At 43.1% G+C, this 17,604-nt stretch overlaps 1 long non-coding RNA gene across 1 annotated transcript; it reads right to left on the bottom strand.

The window, feature by feature from the left end:
• Positions 1 to 210: 210 nt before the first annotated feature.
• LOC132351456 (uncharacterized) lies at positions 211 to 17,553 on the bottom strand. The gene is made up of 2 exons (XR_009498350.1): positions 17,369 to 17,553; positions 211 to 601 (listed from the first exon to the last, which is right to left on the bottom strand). It is a non-coding gene; the product is annotated as an uncharacterized LOC132351456 (long non-coding RNA).
• Between the last annotated feature and the right edge of the window lie 51 nt (positions 17,554 to 17,604).

Raw genomic sequence — 17,604 nt, 5'->3', positions numbered from 1 at the left:
CTAGAGCATAGGAAGTTAGGTGGCAAGTGTGCTCAGTCCTCGAACCTTCTGGGGCACCCCCATCTGTTGATTCAGATGCTTTCCCCCTGCGGTAACCCAGTAGGGATACTTTTCTAAACCTTGTAATTCAGTACCAACATGGAGCTTACGGCTGCAAATAAAGTTTGATTCTAAGGGAATTTGAGTCGAATGAACATAATGAGGCTTCCGTTATGGTGGATCTAAATTTATTCAATTGGGCGCATTTCCGGTCACTTGTGTAATTGCGCCGTGGTCTGGGGGTCTCCGAGAGCCAGGAGGGGCTCATCCTGTCAGGGCAGAGCCGACGGTGCCTGTTGGGTGTTTGTAGGCAGTGGAGCAGAAGAGGAAGAGGGTGACTCAGGGGAGAGCTCTGCCTTCACCCCAGTTCCGAGAGCTGCCCCTGGAGGCTGGGCCTCCGCACTCACCCTCAGGAGTATCGGGGCAGGACAGACGGCACCTTCCCATTTGTAGAAGGTGGTTTGTTGGCACAGATGTGGGCTGCCCAGGCCAGATCCTGGCTCATCTTCCTCCCAATCTTCAGTGCTTACGACTGGCACGTGGTCAGTGCCCGACCACGTTCCTGTGAACAAAATAAGTAGAATGTAGGTTTTTCTTATGAGGATAATACAATTCAGCTCAATTCCTACAAATATATGTTTTAAATGTTACAGTATAATGTAATTGCATTTGAAGTTTTCCCTCCAATTTTGACCCTGAAAGATACCCAGACTTGCTAGTTGGAACAGCCTTACTTGATTTATACACATACACAAGCCATTGTACTCCCAGTATCCATCATAAATATAACCAACTCCACCCGAGGAATCAAACAAACATCAGCAAGAATGAAGAAACCCAGAAGGTAATGACTCACTCTTAGCACAAGGTTAGGAAATGTTTAGTTTAAGAAAGTGCTGTTACTTATTAAATTTGAGGTCATTTCTTAAAATGCCTCTGCAATTTAATTTTTAAAACTTTTTGAAATAAGTTTCAGGCTTACAAAAAAGTTGTAAGGTTAGTAAAATTCCCATTTATCTTTCATTCAAATTCCTTTGTTACATTTCCTCGAACCTGCTTTTACCATATCTATAAAGTTTTTTTAATTATTTGAGACTAAGTTATAGACAGGATGCCCCTTTACTTATAAATACTTCCTAAAAACCATGTATATCCTAAAACCAGTAACCTTACTTTATATAATAACCACAGAATAATTTCATAACGATCGAAAAATTAAGGGATTTCCCTGGCTGTCCAGTGGTTAAGAATCATGCTTCCACTGCAGGGGGCACGGGTTTGATCCCTGGTTGGGGAACTAAGATCCCGCAGGCCACATGGTGGCATGGCCAAAAATAATAAAATAAAACAAATTTTTTTAAAAAATTAATAGTTACCCAATCTACAGACATTCAGATTTCATCAATTGTCTCAATGATGCTGCTCATAGCAAAACTAAAAAAATACATGTTTCTGCTTCAGGATCACAAGCCTCATTTTTTAAAAATATTTATTTATTTACTTATTTATTTGTTTGCACTGGGTCTTAGTTGTGGCAGGCGGGCTCCTCAGTTGCGACTCAAGGGCTCCTTTGTTGTGGCATGCATGTGGGATCTAGTTCCCCGACCAGGGCTTGAACCCAGGCCCCCTGCACTGGGACTGCAGAGTCTTACCCACTGCGCCACCAGGGAGGCCCCACAAGTTGCCCTCCTCAGCTGTCCGCTGCTGCCTGGGCCCCTCCAGGGCTTCCTACAACACCTGCCCCATGATCTGAGCTGCGACCCTTTCCTAAAAGAGCCCCTCCCTAACCACCTGCCCTAAAGAACGGAGCCAGCGGCCACCTCTGCCACTCTTATTCTGTTACCCTGTTTGCTTTTCAGCACTTATCATGGTGGGAAATTTTCTCATATATGTATTTGTTTAAGAGTTTGCTGTTAGTCTGCTTCCATTAGCACAGAAGCTCCATGAAGGCAGGGACTTTTTCCAAGGCAACTACAAATTTTCCAGATAAAAAGAGCAATCTATAAAACCTCATGGGCCCCACAATGGAATATTATTCATCCATAAAAAGGAAGGAAATCCTGCCATTTGTGACAACATGGATGGACCTAGAGGGTATTATGCTAAGTGAAATAAGTCAGACAGAGAAAGACTAATGCTGTTATGATCTCACTCACATGTGGAATCTAAAAACAAAAAACCTCAGGGGTGTTTATCCTTTGGACTCTCCTCTCACTGCTGTCTATTGTTGCAAATGGAAAGTTATAAACTTTAAAATCTGCTTCCCTTTCTTCTCAGGCTTTATCAGCCTCTCCAGAGACGGAGCAATGGACTCCGTGTTTTATTTAACACACACGCCTCGCAGAGCCCACGTGCCGTGTTCTCCCTTCTCAGCGGCCCCGCGGGGCAGTGCTGCTCCCATTTCACAGGCACATCTCTGCGGCCGCCGAACTGGGAGGGCTGGAGGAAGACACCGGTCCAGCTCGTGTTCCCCCGTGAAAGACAAGCAGCTGGTGCAGCCGCCTCCCCTTTGTGGTGTCTCCTCGCGCTGAGGGCTGAAATGCAGGGCCGATCTCTGCGAGGGCAGGAGGCTGTCTGCCGGGAAGGGGCAGCCTTCCGCAGCGTTTGTTCCAGAACCACCTGGGAGCAGTGAGACAGGTGGGCCCTGCTTTGCCCCAACAGAACAGCATCAGCCTTTACATGGAAACATCTGGTTCGGTGACGTTTTCGGCTCATAACATTTAGCGGTCCCTGACGTCCCTCCTGCTGCTCAGATGCCTGGGCTTCTGGCACAGACTCTTCGATCTTCAGTGGGATTTCACAGGCAAAGTGTGTGATCTGACAGGCTTGAAACACTGTGAGCCCTAAACACACAATCTCACAAAAATGAAAACAGTCTTTCCTTAGTTGGAAAATTATATTGTAACATAATATATAACATATAGCATCTGTGCTAAGGCTTCCTATAAGCTATCTGCGGTGATTATTTCAAACAGGGTTTACAGTAAAAGATCCCTGAAAACTACTTCTACCTGATCAGATACATTCTGAACTTTTGAGCAACCAGAGGGCCAAACTCAAGCTCCGCGATGTGTATTTTAAGTGTATGAAACCTCTTCCCCCTGAACCGTGGAGCTTTGGAAAGGGCTAAAGTGCTAGAGAATAATAATTTAACTGGCGGCATGCTCCTCCTCAGGACTTTTGGCATTATTATAGCAAAACCACATTGGACTCAGAAATAAAGTTTAATGACTGTTTCTTACAAGACTCCTGTAAATTAAAAAAGGATACAGTAAAGGCAGGCAAAGAAGTAAAAATTATGGACAGTCACAGAGCAGAAAGCTTCAGCACCAGGCACAGCCCGTCCTTGGTTACTCACTCAGTAACCATCGCCAAGCATTTATAACATTGCTCCTTGTGACCCTAGCCAATCCTCCCAGCTGCTCTGTCCCAGAACCTAAACTTGCCGAATTATCCCAGCTTGCACTGTAACTCTGGAGTTTGCTGTCAACATGCAAAATATCTGGAAGGACTTACACATCAAAACACTGTCAAATGTGAAATTTTGCTCAGAATGAATCTGTAAGTGAGAAGGGCCTTCAGAAGAAAAGATGCCAGGTTGGCGAATTATCAAGCGTGTGAAATACTCTGCTCACTTATTCTCAGTGTCAGATTTCCAGATTGTAGATAATCCTACATAAACTCAACTTCTCATGGACAAAGAACAGACAGTTCCATGAAATAGGCTTTGACTGCTGGGTACAGGTGCTTTCCAAACTGTTGATTTTACACATTAATGATTCTTTTAGAACAAGGTTAATGTCATGGTAAACTATTCTGTTGCTTAATTAGTAGCTGTTATTAAAGAAAATAGAACTTTATCCACCAAGGAAAGACTGATTCATGTTGTTGATAAGCCTGTTGGTTTAAAATAATAATATTTTGCTTTTACATCTTGTGCCCTCTGCATATTAATAACTAGATATGAAGGTTGCACAGATATATCAAATTTTTTATTGAGGTACAGTTGATTTACAATATTATGTTAGCTTCAGGTGCACAACATAGTGATTCACAATTTTTAGAGGTTATGCTCCATTTATAGTTATTATAAAACACTGGCTATATTCCTGTGCTGTACAGTATAACGTTAGCCTATTTATTTACACATAGTAGTTTATGCCTCTAACTCCTCCATAACCCCTACCATGCCCCCCTCACTGGTAACCACTGGTTTGTTCTCTACATCTGTGAGTCTGTTTCTTTTTTGTTATATTCACTAGTTTGTTTTACTTTTTAGAGTCATATAAATATCATACAGTATTTGTCTTTCTCTTATTTCACTCAGCAAAAAACCCTCCAGGTCCATCCATGTTGCTGCCAATGGCAAGGTTTCATTCTTTTTCATAGCTGAGTAATACTCAATTGTCTGTTGATAGACACTTAGGTTGCTTCCATATCTTGGCTATTGTAAACAATGCTGTAGTGAATATTGGGGTGCATGTATCTTTTGCAATTAGTGTTTTTGGTTTTTTTCAGGATATGTACCTGGGAGTGGAATTGCAGGGTCATATGGCAGCTCTATGTTTAGTTTTTTGAGGCACCTCCATACTGTTTTCCACAGCAGCTGCACCAAGTTGCATTCCTACCAACAGTGCACAAGGGTTTCTTTTCTCCACATCCTCACCAGCACTTGGCGTTTGTTATCTTTTTGATGACAACCATTCTGACAGGTGTGAGGTGGTATCTCATTGTGGTTTTGATTGTATTTCCCTGATGATTAACGATGTTGAGCATCTTCTCATGTGCCTGTTGGCCATCTGTATGTCTTCTTTGGAAAAATGTCTCAGATAAACTTAAGATGAAATATACATCAAAGAGGAGCAAAACAGAATTTTTTCCACTTTGTCCAACTCCAACACCACTTAGAAGCAGAGCTCTTTGCCCCTGAATTTCAGATAATACTACAGATGCAGAAGCAGCAGCTGATCCGTGTGGGTGACGAGGCACTCTCCTTCCCTGCCTCTAAGGACAGAGCAGCATCTCTTCCTGCAGAAACAGCTTCCTGTTTGTGGGACCTACCACGTGCAGTCCTTCAATGACTCCCAAAGCTGCTTAGTAGGACCTTCATTCCTCAGGCTGGCAGGGGCCCGTGTCCAGCTCTCCAACTGCTGTGGGCTGAATGTTGAGTCCCCCTAAAATTCCTACGTTGAAGCCTAATGCCCAAGGTGATGGTATTAGTGGGCGGGCATATGGGAGGTGATTGCAGAGCCCCACAATGGGAGTAGTGCCCTCATAACAGAGACCCCAGAGCGACCATCCCGAGAGGATACAGTCGGCTTTCTGCAACCCCAGGAGAGGGCTCTCACCAGCCCCTGAACCCGCTGGTGCCACGATCCTGGACTTCCCAGCCCCCAGAACCATGAGAAATAAGCTTCTGTTGCGTATAAGCCACCCAGTCTCTGGTACTTTATTTTGTGATAGAAGCCCAAGTGGACGAAGGCGCCAACCTTCCTTCAGCTGCCCCCCATTCACCTCTGGGTGTGTCATGCTCCCCCTCACTCGGTGCTTCTGCACAAAATGCCTTCTCTGACCAACTCGCACCTGTTTTACAAGATCGGGAACCTTCTCCGGTCCTCCCACTGCCCTGCACCCTCCTCTCTGGGACGTTTGCTCTGCAGCGCCGTGCTTTCTGTACCTGCTGCTGTGGGTCTCATCTTTCCTCCCCAGGACCCAGTGCAGGGCCTGAGTGCTTGATGGAAGTGGAATAAATGCATAAATACGACTGGAATGCACTTGTAGTCCCATGAGCTCTTACTGAAATCCACTGTATGGAATATAAATAAAGCTCCTTGCTGTTGGTAAAATTTTTTTAAAAGATATAATCAAGACACTGAGACAGATAAAATGACAGTGTCAAAGGTTTTAACTTACTAGTTAATCAGAGAATCAATAAGAAATTACGACTGGGTCAAGTGAAAAATGGAAGAAAATTGGTATTAATTTATAAACTGAAGCAAAATGGGACTATACACAGGGAATAATCTATGGGAATCACTGGACACAATTTGTATTTCTATGGACAAAAATCATGGCCATTGTTACCAGTTTTTTACAAATTAATGAGTTGTAAAATAGCTCAAAGACAGCAAAAAGAGCAGAGAACCTGCAGAATCAGGTCACCCAGACAACACGTTTCCCTCACATACACCCAGTGCGCTTCTCAGTTCATTTCAAAGTCTTTTACAATTTTTCCTTTTACTTCTTTAAGTCTGAAAATGTCAGAAGCATTAAAAAATTTCAAGTGTTGGGACTTCCCTGGTGGTCCAGTGGCTAGGACTCCACACTCCCAATGCAGGGGGCCCGGGTACGATCCCAGGTCAGGGAACTAGATCTCACATGCATGCCACAACTATGAGCCCGTGTGCCACAACTACAAGCCTGCATGCCACAACTACAAGCCCACATGCCACAACTACGAGCCCACGTGCCGCAAGTAAAAAAAAAGAATGATCCCACACACGGCAATGAAGATCCCACATGCCACAAATAAAACCCAGTGCAGCCAAATAAATAAATGAATAAATATTTTTTTAAAAGTTTTTAAAAAATTTCAAGTGTTTTATAAATGGCAAGAGCAGAGAGACAGTAATTGAAACACCTATTTCAACCAACAGAAGATACACTTAGTTCTGAAAATAGCGTGTGAAAAAAGTACTCTACTTTAGATCAAGGTGGAGAAGAAAAAGGAAAGAGTGAAGTCACTGTAAGTTCAGAAATATCTAAAATAATTAGACATATATGCATACACATTAGCACTATGAAAATCATTTATGAACTGGAAATAATCTAAAATATGTTTCATAAATCCTGCTGACATATCTTCAAGCATAAAATTATGGTTTGAATGGTAAAAAGAGGCTCTGTGCAAACCAACATGATGAGTGTCCTCAACCGTGCACGTTGAATTCTTAGACAGACAACAGGCAGGAGACATCATTTGAGAACACAGTCCAGTGACCTCACATGAGCATTCACAGCCTCCTGACTTGCCAACAAACAGACTCTTCAGTTAGTTCTCGGGTTGTAAGTATTCTGTAGGTGTGGTGGCTGTGTTTGCTGTCAGCCTGGTCAAGCTGGAACTGTGTTTCGTGGAATTCCGTTCCCTGGATTGTCTGGGCTGGGCTGGCCCAGGAGGCGTCTGCCGGAGACCAAGGGGCATTAAGGGAGCAGCTGTTCCATCAGCAGGTGCACTCCCCCCGGGCCCAGAGCTGCCTGCTCACCTGTGGGCGGAGGAAGGCCCCTCCCCCAGGAGCAGCTGCGAGCACAGCCCGGAGGGCAAGGGCACCGCCTTCCCTGCAGGTCCTGGCGACGCCCGTCTGCCCAGGCTGCTCTGCTGTCTGCTGACCTGCAGGGACACCACTGTATTTCCATCTTAAGGCTGCGTCTTCTAATCCATGAGCATGGGCTGGCTTTCCATTTATGCATGTCTTCTTTAGTTTCTTTCAGCAATGTTTTCAACACTGTTCAGTGTACAAGCTTTTTTCCTCCTTGGTTAAATTTATTCCTATTTCTTATGCCATTATAAATGAAATGGTTTTCATAATTTCCATCACAAATTGTTCACTGTTAGTGTGTAGAAATGCAACTGACTTCTGTGTGTTGATTTTGTATCCTGCCACTTTGCTGAATTAGGTTCTTAGTTCCAAAAGTTTTTTTGTGTGTGTGGAAGTTTTAGGATTTTCTACAAGATCATGTCATCAGCAAACAGAGATAATTTTATTTCTTCTTTTCCAATTTGGGTAAGTTTTATCCCTTTTTCTTGCCTAACTGTTCTAAAACTTCTTACGGGAAAAGCTTTCAGTCTTTCACCACTGAGAATGTTGTTAGCTATAAGTTTTTCATATGTGGCCTTTATGATCTTGAGGACGTTTCCTTCTATTTCTAGTTTTTTGAGTGTTTTTATCATGGAAGGGTGTTAAATTTTGTCAAATGTTTTCACTGCATGAATAGGGATTACAATGTGATTTTTTTCCTTCATTCTATTAATGTGGTGTATTATGTGAACAAACTTTGCATTCCTGGAATATAACCCACTTAGTCATGGTGTATAATCCTTGTACTATGCTGCTGATTTCAGCTTATGGTATTTTTGTTGAGAATTTTTGCATCAATATCCATAAGGGATATTGGTCTGCCTTTTCCTCTTCTTGCAGTGTCTTTGTCTGGCTTTGGTATCGTGTAATGCTGACGTCACAGAATGCATTAGAAAGTGTTCCCTCCTCTTTAATTTTTGGGAAGCATTTGAGAGGATTGGCATTAATTCTTTAGATGCCTGGTAAAATTCACCAGTGAAGCCATCTGATCCAGGGCTTTTCTTTGTTAGGAAATTTTTTTATAACTGATTCAATCTTCTTACTGGTTACAGGTTTATCCAGATTTTCTATTTCTTCTTGTAGCCTTCACAAGCATCCTATACTAATCAGATCCACTGCTTACCTCCCACTCTGTCCCTCACTGAATTCTTTCTGTGCTGAGACATAAACAACCTGAGCTGCATTAATTCCTGAGACCAGTTGTGTGGTTTCAGTTGGAATGAGAAGACTGATGATTAATATTCCCAAAACATCACCCTGTTACCTCACCACCAGTCAGAAGAATGTCCATGAGCTGATCCCACACCCTGCGACCCTCACCCCTAATGTTGCCTTAAAAACCCTTCCCTGAAAGTCCTCAGGGAGTTTGGGTCCTTTGAGCACTAGCTGCCTGTTCTCCTTGCTTGGCACCTGTGAGTAAACACTGTACTTTCCTTCACCACAGACAGGTAGATTGGCTTTGCTGCACTTCAGGTGAGCAAACCAGAGTTCAGTTCGGTAACATGAGGATTAATTTAGGCTGATTGTTTTAATATTTTCTTTATTTTTTTGGCTGTGTTGGGTCTTAGTTGCAGCACGTGGGATCTTCATTGAGGCATGCGAGATCTTTCGTTGTGGCGTGTGGGTTTTCTCTCTCTAGTTGTGGTGTGCAGGCTCCAGGGCGCATGGGCTCTGTAGTTGTGGTGTGCGGCCTCCAGAGCACGTGGGCTCTGTAATTTGCAGCATGCAGGCTCTCTCACTGAGGCGCGCAAGCTCAGTAGTTGTGGCGTGTGGGCTTAGTTGCCCTGCAGCATGTGGGATCTTAGTTCCCTGACCAGGGATCGAACCCGTGTCCCCTGTATTGGAAGGCAGATTCTTTACCACTGGACCACCAGGGAAGTCCCTAGGATGATTATTTTTAAGGCCCAAAAGATTCAGGAAGAACCTCTGGCCTTTCCCCTAACTGCCTAAAGATATAGATAGAGGAACTTGTTCTAGGAAGAGTCCTGGAAGCAGACAAATGTCCAAAATTAAGAGAATGGCTTGATAATGTGACAAATATTTTAAAGCCTTTAAAATTATGAAGATTGAGTGGAAAAATATTTTTTACTGAAAGTAGTAAATAATATATAGAATATAAGAGGAATTATAAAAATGTTTATCTGAAAGGTGTATAAGAAACTAAAAGTAGGGACTTCACTGGTGGCTCAGTGGTTAAGACTCCACGCTCCCACTGCAGGGGGCCCGGGTTTGATCCCTGGTCAGGGAACTAGATCCTGCATGCATGCTGCAGCTAAGAGTTTGCACGCCACAACTAAGGAGCCGGTGAGCCACAACTAAGGAGCCCGCCTGCCACAACTAAGACCTGGCGCAACCAAATTAAAAAGAAAAAAAGAAACTAAAAGTGGATGTGTTAAAGAAATAGTCATGAATAAATTATTACAGAATTATTAACAAAATATTTTATGTTGTCATATCTTTTCTTTAAAAAAGAAAAAGGAATTTAGATATCTAGGAAATTTATGACTTTATGTCAGATCCTCCCTCTCAAGGAGTTCTCTGTAATCCTGAGTCATCTCCCTACTTTTAGCATATGCAGTTCACATGATTTCAGTGGTTGTCCATTCTTCCCAGCTATGGACTTAAAACTTCAAACATTACCAATGTTCCTCAGAATCCCCTTCACAGACAAAAAAAACAAAAACAAGGGAGTAACAACAAATTCCATCTGTATTATCTTGGTTTTCATTATCTCCTGTTTATTTAGATTTAAGAATACTCCAGCTGCTGAATGTGAGGAAGAAGAACGGGCCCACTGAATGTGGACTTAACACCACGACAACCAGTCAGTATTCTAACAGGAGGAGGAGAATTGAGAGCGCCGACACGTTAATTTTGGCACTGTGGTGAAAACGCTTACTTACGGGGTTCTGGGCTTGAACAGTCAGCTCTCAGTACATGGTGAATAATGAGTCTACTTTCACCCTACCGCTTTGCCTGCCGAGACACTTCAGAAAGGATGCACTACGTCTGGGGGTGGCTGGAATGGACAGCAGAAATTTGTAGTCCTTCCCCTGGGAGGTTGCTCTAGCAGAGCATAGCCAGCAATAATCCCTGTCCAAATCCCAGGTGATGGGATCTGATCAGCCTGACTGAAAACAGGGGAACCTCTAGAGGTACTGGCAAGAGACTGCAAGAAGCGGGCAGGGATGATGTTCAGCTGAGATGTACTGGGAGGAAAAGAGGTCCAAGTAGAAGCAGTGGCCAGTGACAAGACCCTGGAGTGGTTGTGAATCTTCATTGTTGGAGGGATAGTGAGGAAGCACGTGGGTTGGGTATGAAAGAGCAAAGAGGAGAGGAGTAGGAGGTGAAGATGGGAGATAAGGGAGCAGGCCTGGGAACAGACCATGTAGAGCCTTCCAGGCCATTGCAAGAACTTCAGCTGAGTACGATGAAAGCCACTGGAGAAGTTTTTTTTTTAAATAGTTTTTTTTTTTTTTTTTAGAGCAGTCTAGGTTCATAGCAAAACTGAGTGATTTCCCATATACGTCCCTGCCCCACACATGCATAGTGTTCCCCATTATCAACACCCCTGACCAGATGGTAAATTTGTTACAATAAACCTACACTGATGCATCATAATCACCCAAAGTCCATAGTTTATATTATGGTTCACTCTCTGTGTTGTACATTCCACGGGCTTGGACAAATGTATAATGACATGTATCCACCATTATAACATCATACAGAGTAGTTCCACTGCCCTAAAAGTCCTCTGTGCTCTGCGTACTCATCCCTCCCTCTCCCATAACTCCTAGCAACCACTGATCTTTTTACCGTCTCCACAGTTGTGACTTTTCCAGAATGTCATACAGTATGTAGCCTTTTTCAGATTAGCTTCTTTCACTTAATATACAGTAATATGCATTTGTTTCTTCCCTGTCTTTTCATGACTTCATAGCTCATTTTTTAAAGCACTGAATAATATTCCACTGTTTACATACTGTACATCACAGTTTATGTATCCATTCACCTACTAACATCTTGGCTGCTTCCAAGTTTTGGCAATCATGAATAAAGCTACTATAAACATGAATGTGTACGTTTTGAGTGAACATAAATTTTCAACTCCTTTGGGTAAATATCAAGGAGCAAAACTGCTGGATTATATAGGAAGAGTATATTTAGTTTTGTAAGAAACTGCCAAACTGCTTCCAAAGTGACTGTACCATTTTAAAATTTTTATTTATTTATTTATTTACTTACTTGGCTGCATTGGGTCCTAGTTGTGGCATGCGGGCTCTTTGTTGCTGTGTGTGGGATCTTCCTTGCTGCATGCAGGATCTTTAGTTGCGGCATGCAAACTCTTAGTTGCGTCACGTGGGATCTAGTTCCCCAACTGGGGATCAAACCCTGACCCCCTGCGATGGGAGCACGGAGTCTTAACCACTGCGCCACCAGGGAAGCCCCGGCTGCACCATTTTTCATCCTTACCAGCAACAAATGAGAATTCCTGTGGCTCCACATCCTCACTGGCATTTGGTGCTGTCAGTGCTCTGGGTTTGGCCATTCTAATAGGTGTGTAACAATATCTCATTGCTGTTTTAGTTTGCCTTTCCCTGATGACATATGTTCAGCATCTTTTCATGTGCTTATTTGCCATCAGTATTTCTTCTTTGGTGAGGTGTCTGCTAAGGTCTTTGGTTCACTTTTCAATCAGATTGTTTGTTTTCTTATTGTTGAGTTTTAAAAGTTCTTACAATTTGATAAGAGTCCTTTATGAGATGGGTCTTTTATAAATATTTCTCCTGTCTGTGGCTTGTCTTTTCATTCTCTTGACAGTGTTTTTTGCAAAGCAGAAAATTTTAATTTAACTTAAGTCCAGCTTATCAGTTCTTTCATGGATGGTACCTTCAGTGTCCTATCTAAAAAGTCATTGCCAAGCCCAAGGTCATCTAGGCTTTTTCCTATGTTAACTTCTAGGAATTTTATGGTATTGCATTATATACTTCAGTCTGTGATCCATTTCAAGTTAATATTTGTGAAGGGCATAAGGTCTGTGTCTAGAATCTTTTTTTTTTTTTGCATCTGGATGTTCAGTTGCTCAAGTATCACTTGTTGAAAAGACTACCATTGCTCCATTGTATTGCCTTTGCTGTCTGTCAAAGATTAGTTGACTCTATTTATATAGGTCTATTTATGGACTCTCTATTCTGTTCCATTTATCAATTCTTTCACCAATACGATTTTGTCTTGGTCACTGTAGCTTCAGAGAAAGTCTTGAATTCGAACAGGGTCAGTCCTCCAACTTTGCTCTTTTCCTTTAATATTGCGTTGGCTACCCTGGGTCTTTGCCTCTCTGTATAAACTTTAGAATCAGGATATATACTGGGATTCTGATTGGGATCACATTGAATCTATAGATTAATTTGGAAAGAACTGACATCCTGATGATTTTGAGTTTTCCTATCCATGAACATGAAATATCTCTCCATTTATTTATTTCTTCTTTGATTTTGTTTATCAGAGTTTTGTTAAGTTTACTCAGATAGATCTTATATGTAGTTAGGTTTGTAACTAAGTATTTAATTTTGGGGGTGCTTATATTAGTACTGTGTTTTAAATTTCAAACCCCACTTGATCATTGCTGATACATAGGAAAGTGATAGACTTTTGTATGATAACTTTGTATCCTGCAACCTTGCTATAATTGCTTATTAGTTCCAGATTTTCTTGTTGATTCTTTCAGATTTTCTACATAGGAAGTCATGTCATTGGCAAACAAATAAGTTTCTTTCTTTCTTCTCCAGTACAGTGTTGAAAAGGAGTGGTGAGAAGGGGCATCCTTGTCTTGCTCTTGTTCTTGATCTTAGTGGAAAATCTAGTTTGTTACCTTTATCATGTCAGCTGTTGGCTTTTTGCAGATATTCTTCATCAGGTTGAGGAAGTCCCCTCTATTCCTGTTTTATTGATAGCTTTTGTCATGAATGAGTGTTGGATTTTATCATATGCTTTTCTGTATCTATTGATATGATAATGTGGCTTTTGTTTATAACCTATTGATATGATGAATTACATTGATTTTTGAATGTTGAAATAGCTTTGCATCCCTGAGATAAATCCCACTTGGTTATGGTGTGTAATTCTTTTTATACATTGTTGAATTCTATTTGCTAATATTTTGTTGAGGATTTTTGCATCTATGTTGAAGAGATAGATTGGTTTGTAGTTTTCTTTTCTTATAATGTCTTTGGTTTTGGTAGTAGGGTAATGCTGACCTCACAGAATGAGGTAGGAAGTATTCCCTCTGTTCTATCTTCTGAAAGAGTTTGTAGAGAATTGGTATAATTTTTTCCTTAAATGTCTGATAGAATTTACCAGTGAAATTGGTGGGCCTGGTGCTTTCTGTTTTGGAAGGTTACCGATTGTTGATTTATCTTCTTTAGTGTATAGGTCTATAATATACATAGAGACCTATTTGTACTATTTTGTCTGCGAGCTTTGGCAAATTGTATCTTTCAAGGAATTGGTCCATTTCATCTGGGTTGTCAAATTTGGGGCACAGATTTGTTCATAGTCTTCCTTTATTATTCTTTTAATGTCAATAGGATTTGTAGTGATGTGCCCTCTTTCATTTCTGGTATTAGTAATATGTGTCTTCTATCTTATTAGCCTGGCTAGAGGCTTATTGATCTTATTGATCTTTTCAAAGAACCAGCTTTTGGTTTTGTTGATTTTCTCTATGGATTTCCCATTTTCAATTTCACTGCTTTCTACTCTTAATTTTTATTATTTCTTTGTTTCTGCTTACCTTGGATTTAATTGGCTCTTTTTCTGGTTTCCTAAGGTGGAAGCTTAGATGACTGATTTCACGTCTCTCTTCTTTTCTAACATTGCATACAATGCTCAAAATTTTCCTCTAAGTACTGCTTTCACTATATCCCACAAATTTTGACAAGTTCTGTTTTCATTTTTTAAAAAGCTTTATAGCAATCCCGGAAATTCCCTGGCATTCCAGTGGTTAGGACTAGGTACTTTCACTGCCGGGGCCTGGGTTCAATCCCTCGTCAGGGCACTGAGATCCCAAAAGCCTCACAGCATTGCCAAAAAAAAGCTTTATACCAATTCCTATCAAAATACCAATGGCATTTTTCACAGAACTAGAATAATTCTAAAATTTGTATGGAATCAAAAAAAGACCCTGAATAGCCAAAGCAATCTTGAGAAAGAAGAACAGAGCTGGAGGCATCACTCTTAGACTTCAGACTATACTACAGAGCTACATTAATCAAAACGGCATGATGCTATCATTCAGTCCTCACCCATATAGTTGCTGATGAGGCAACTAAGATCTACAGAGGGCTGCACAGTTAGATAATGAAGACAGGATTAGTCCAGGTCTAACAATTTCCATTAAATGAGCTGTGTGGAAACACCAGTGTATGTGAGTGAGGTTTCCCTTCCTCCTGGACTGTCATCTGTCTCTCTGGTTTCCTCCTCTGTCCCTAACCCAGGGTCCACAAGGTAAAGGCACTTACAAACACCACTGGCTTACCAGTAGGCTGATGTACAGATGCTTCTGCCAAAACAGTGAGTCCAAATAAACTTTTTGACAAAACAAACAAACACCAAAAAAACAGTATGAAATGAGCACAAAAACAGGCACATAGATCCACGGGACAGAATGGAGAGCCCAGAAATAAACCATGCACCTGTGGTCAATTAATCTACAACAAAGAAGGCAAGAATATAACTGATTACTGTTATTGTACATTAGCTAATCTTACAAATACTGAGTAACCATTACCATGCATTAAAAACCTTCACTGACTCCCAAAATATGTGTAGACTGAATAACACACTTCTAAATGACACCCGAGGCAAAGATGAAATCTCAAGAGAAATTTACAAAGTTTTTTTTTTATTGAGGTATAGCTGATTTACAATATTATATTAGTTTCAGGTGTACAACATAGTGATTCTAAATTTGTACATTATACTCCATTTATAAAGTTATTATAAAACATTGGGTGTATTCCCTGTCCTGTACAATATTTGTACCTCTTAATCCCCTCCATCTTGTCCCTCCTCCTTCCTTCTCACCACTGGTAACCACTAGTTTGCTCTCTACATGTGAGAATCTGTTTCTATTTTGTTACATTCATTCCTTTGTTTAATTTTTTAGATTCCACACGCAAGTGAAAACATCAGAATACTTGTCTTTCTCTGTCTCACTTCACTTAGCATAATACCCCCCAGGTCCAACCATGTAGTTGACAATGCTAAAATTTCATTCTTTTTAACGGCTGAGTAATATTCCATTGTGTATATATATTCCACGTCTTCTTTATCCACTCATCTGATGATGGGCACTTAGGTTGCTTCCACACCTTGGCTACTGTAAGAGTGTTATCAGTTTCCCGCTGCTGCAGAACAAATGATGCCAAAATGTAGTGGCCGAAAACAGCAAACATTTGTTACCTCATTTTCGGGGGGTCAGGAATCAGGCAACCTTTACCTGGGGTCCTCTGCCTCAAGGACTCTAGCAGAGTGGCCCTTAAGGTGTTGGCCTGGCCAAAGTGTCACCTGAAGACCTGAGTGGGGCGGATCTGCTTTCGAGCTCACCCTGCCATGTTTGTTGACAGGATTCAGCTCCTCAGGTTGTTGAACTGAGTGCTTCACTTCCTCAAGGTTAGTTATTGGCCAGAAGCTGATGTTCCTCGCCATGTGGGCTTCTCTGTAAGGTAGCTGTCAGGATGAGAGCTGGCTTCCCTCAGAGGGAGCAAGAGAGCAAGGTATGCAAGCTAGCAGTCGTTTTTTGTTTTCTGTTTTTTTGGGGGGCCTCACCACGCGGCTTGTGGGATGATCTTAAGTTCCCCCACCTGGGATCCAACCTGGGCCCTGGGCAGTGGAAGCGCCGGGTCCTAACCCCTGGACCGCCAGGGAAGTCCTTGCAGTGTAGTCTTTTTAAACAAAATCTCAGAAGCAATACCCCACACTTCTGTCTTATTTTATTCTTTCTTTTAAAATTGATTTTTATTGGCGTAGAGTCACTTTAGAGTGTTGTTGGTTCCTTGCTGCACAGCAAAGTGAGTCAGTCATACGTACACGGATACCCACTCTTGCTCAGATTTCCGTAAAACATGGGCCGCTTCACGAATTTGCGTGCATCCTGGCAGGGGCCACGCTAATCCTCCCCGCGCCGGTCCAATCTTCGGGTATGTGCCGCCGCAGTGGGCACTGCCTCATCTTATTCACTGGAAGCTGGTCAGTAAACACAGCTCCCACAAAAGGCAGGGGCATATTAAAGAGCAAGGCATGAGGCCGGGGGAGGGCCACCGGGAGCCGCGGCAGAGGCTTCCCACCGCAGAGAGCGAACCGAACAGCGCCCGCTCGGCCGCTTCATTATAGGGGGCGTGGCTGGGACCAAGCACTGACACCCCCTCCACGTTCAGAACCGAGCGGAGGGTCTGTCTCCTCCCCAAGCCTCCGCCGAGTGCAAGGGACGGGTAAACAGGGGCGCAGGACGGAAAGCAGCAGCCCACCCAGCAGGCCCACCGCCCGGCCGCAGAACGAGCCCCACTCATGCGGGCCGGGGCGGGGAGGGGGTCCGCGCGCCCCGGGGGACGTCGTGGCCTCGGGGGTCGTCCCGGTCGTCCCCGTCGTCCCCGCGGCCGCCCGAGCCGCGTGGGCACCTCCGCCCTCCGGACGCAGTGATGCTCCCCAATCACTCACAAGCGGAAGGAACTTTCTAGACTCAGACACAGACTTCAATCACATTTCTCTCGCGTGCCTATCTCAAAAGAAAGCATGAACAAGGTGGTTTAATTCTAAGGACTCCTTAAAGTTTTTGTTACTCCTTGAATCATTTTCGACGGAACCGTCAACGCCCCTGTCTGGTCAGGGCCTCATTTCCACACGCACTTCGTCGAACTCCACACAGACGCCACCCTCCCCCGCGACAGAGGACGACCCTCTGGGCAGCGCTCGCGCACCTGCTCCGACGCACGCCTATGACGTCAGAGCCGGCGCGGGCTCTCGGAGCACGTTCCCCTGCCGAGCATTCTGGCCTCGCGCTCTTGCTCTCCGTCACGGTGACTGACTCAAGTCTGTTCCATGAGCTTAACCTGCACCCTTGCACTCTGATTTGGCGGCACCGTCCCAGGAAGCCGGAAGCCGCGGGGCGGGTCCGCGGTGACGCGCCGGAAGCTGCGGGGCGGGAGCCTGGGGC

Source organism: Balaenoptera ricei, chromosome 17, assembly GCF_028023285.1.
Source record: "Balaenoptera ricei isolate mBalRic1 chromosome 17, mBalRic1.hap2, whole genome shotgun sequence".
NCBI classification, from domain to species: domain Eukaryota; kingdom Metazoa; phylum Chordata; class Mammalia; order Artiodactyla; family Balaenopteridae; genus Balaenoptera; species Balaenoptera ricei.
This window is presented reverse-complemented; position numbering and strand designations above follow the sequence as displayed.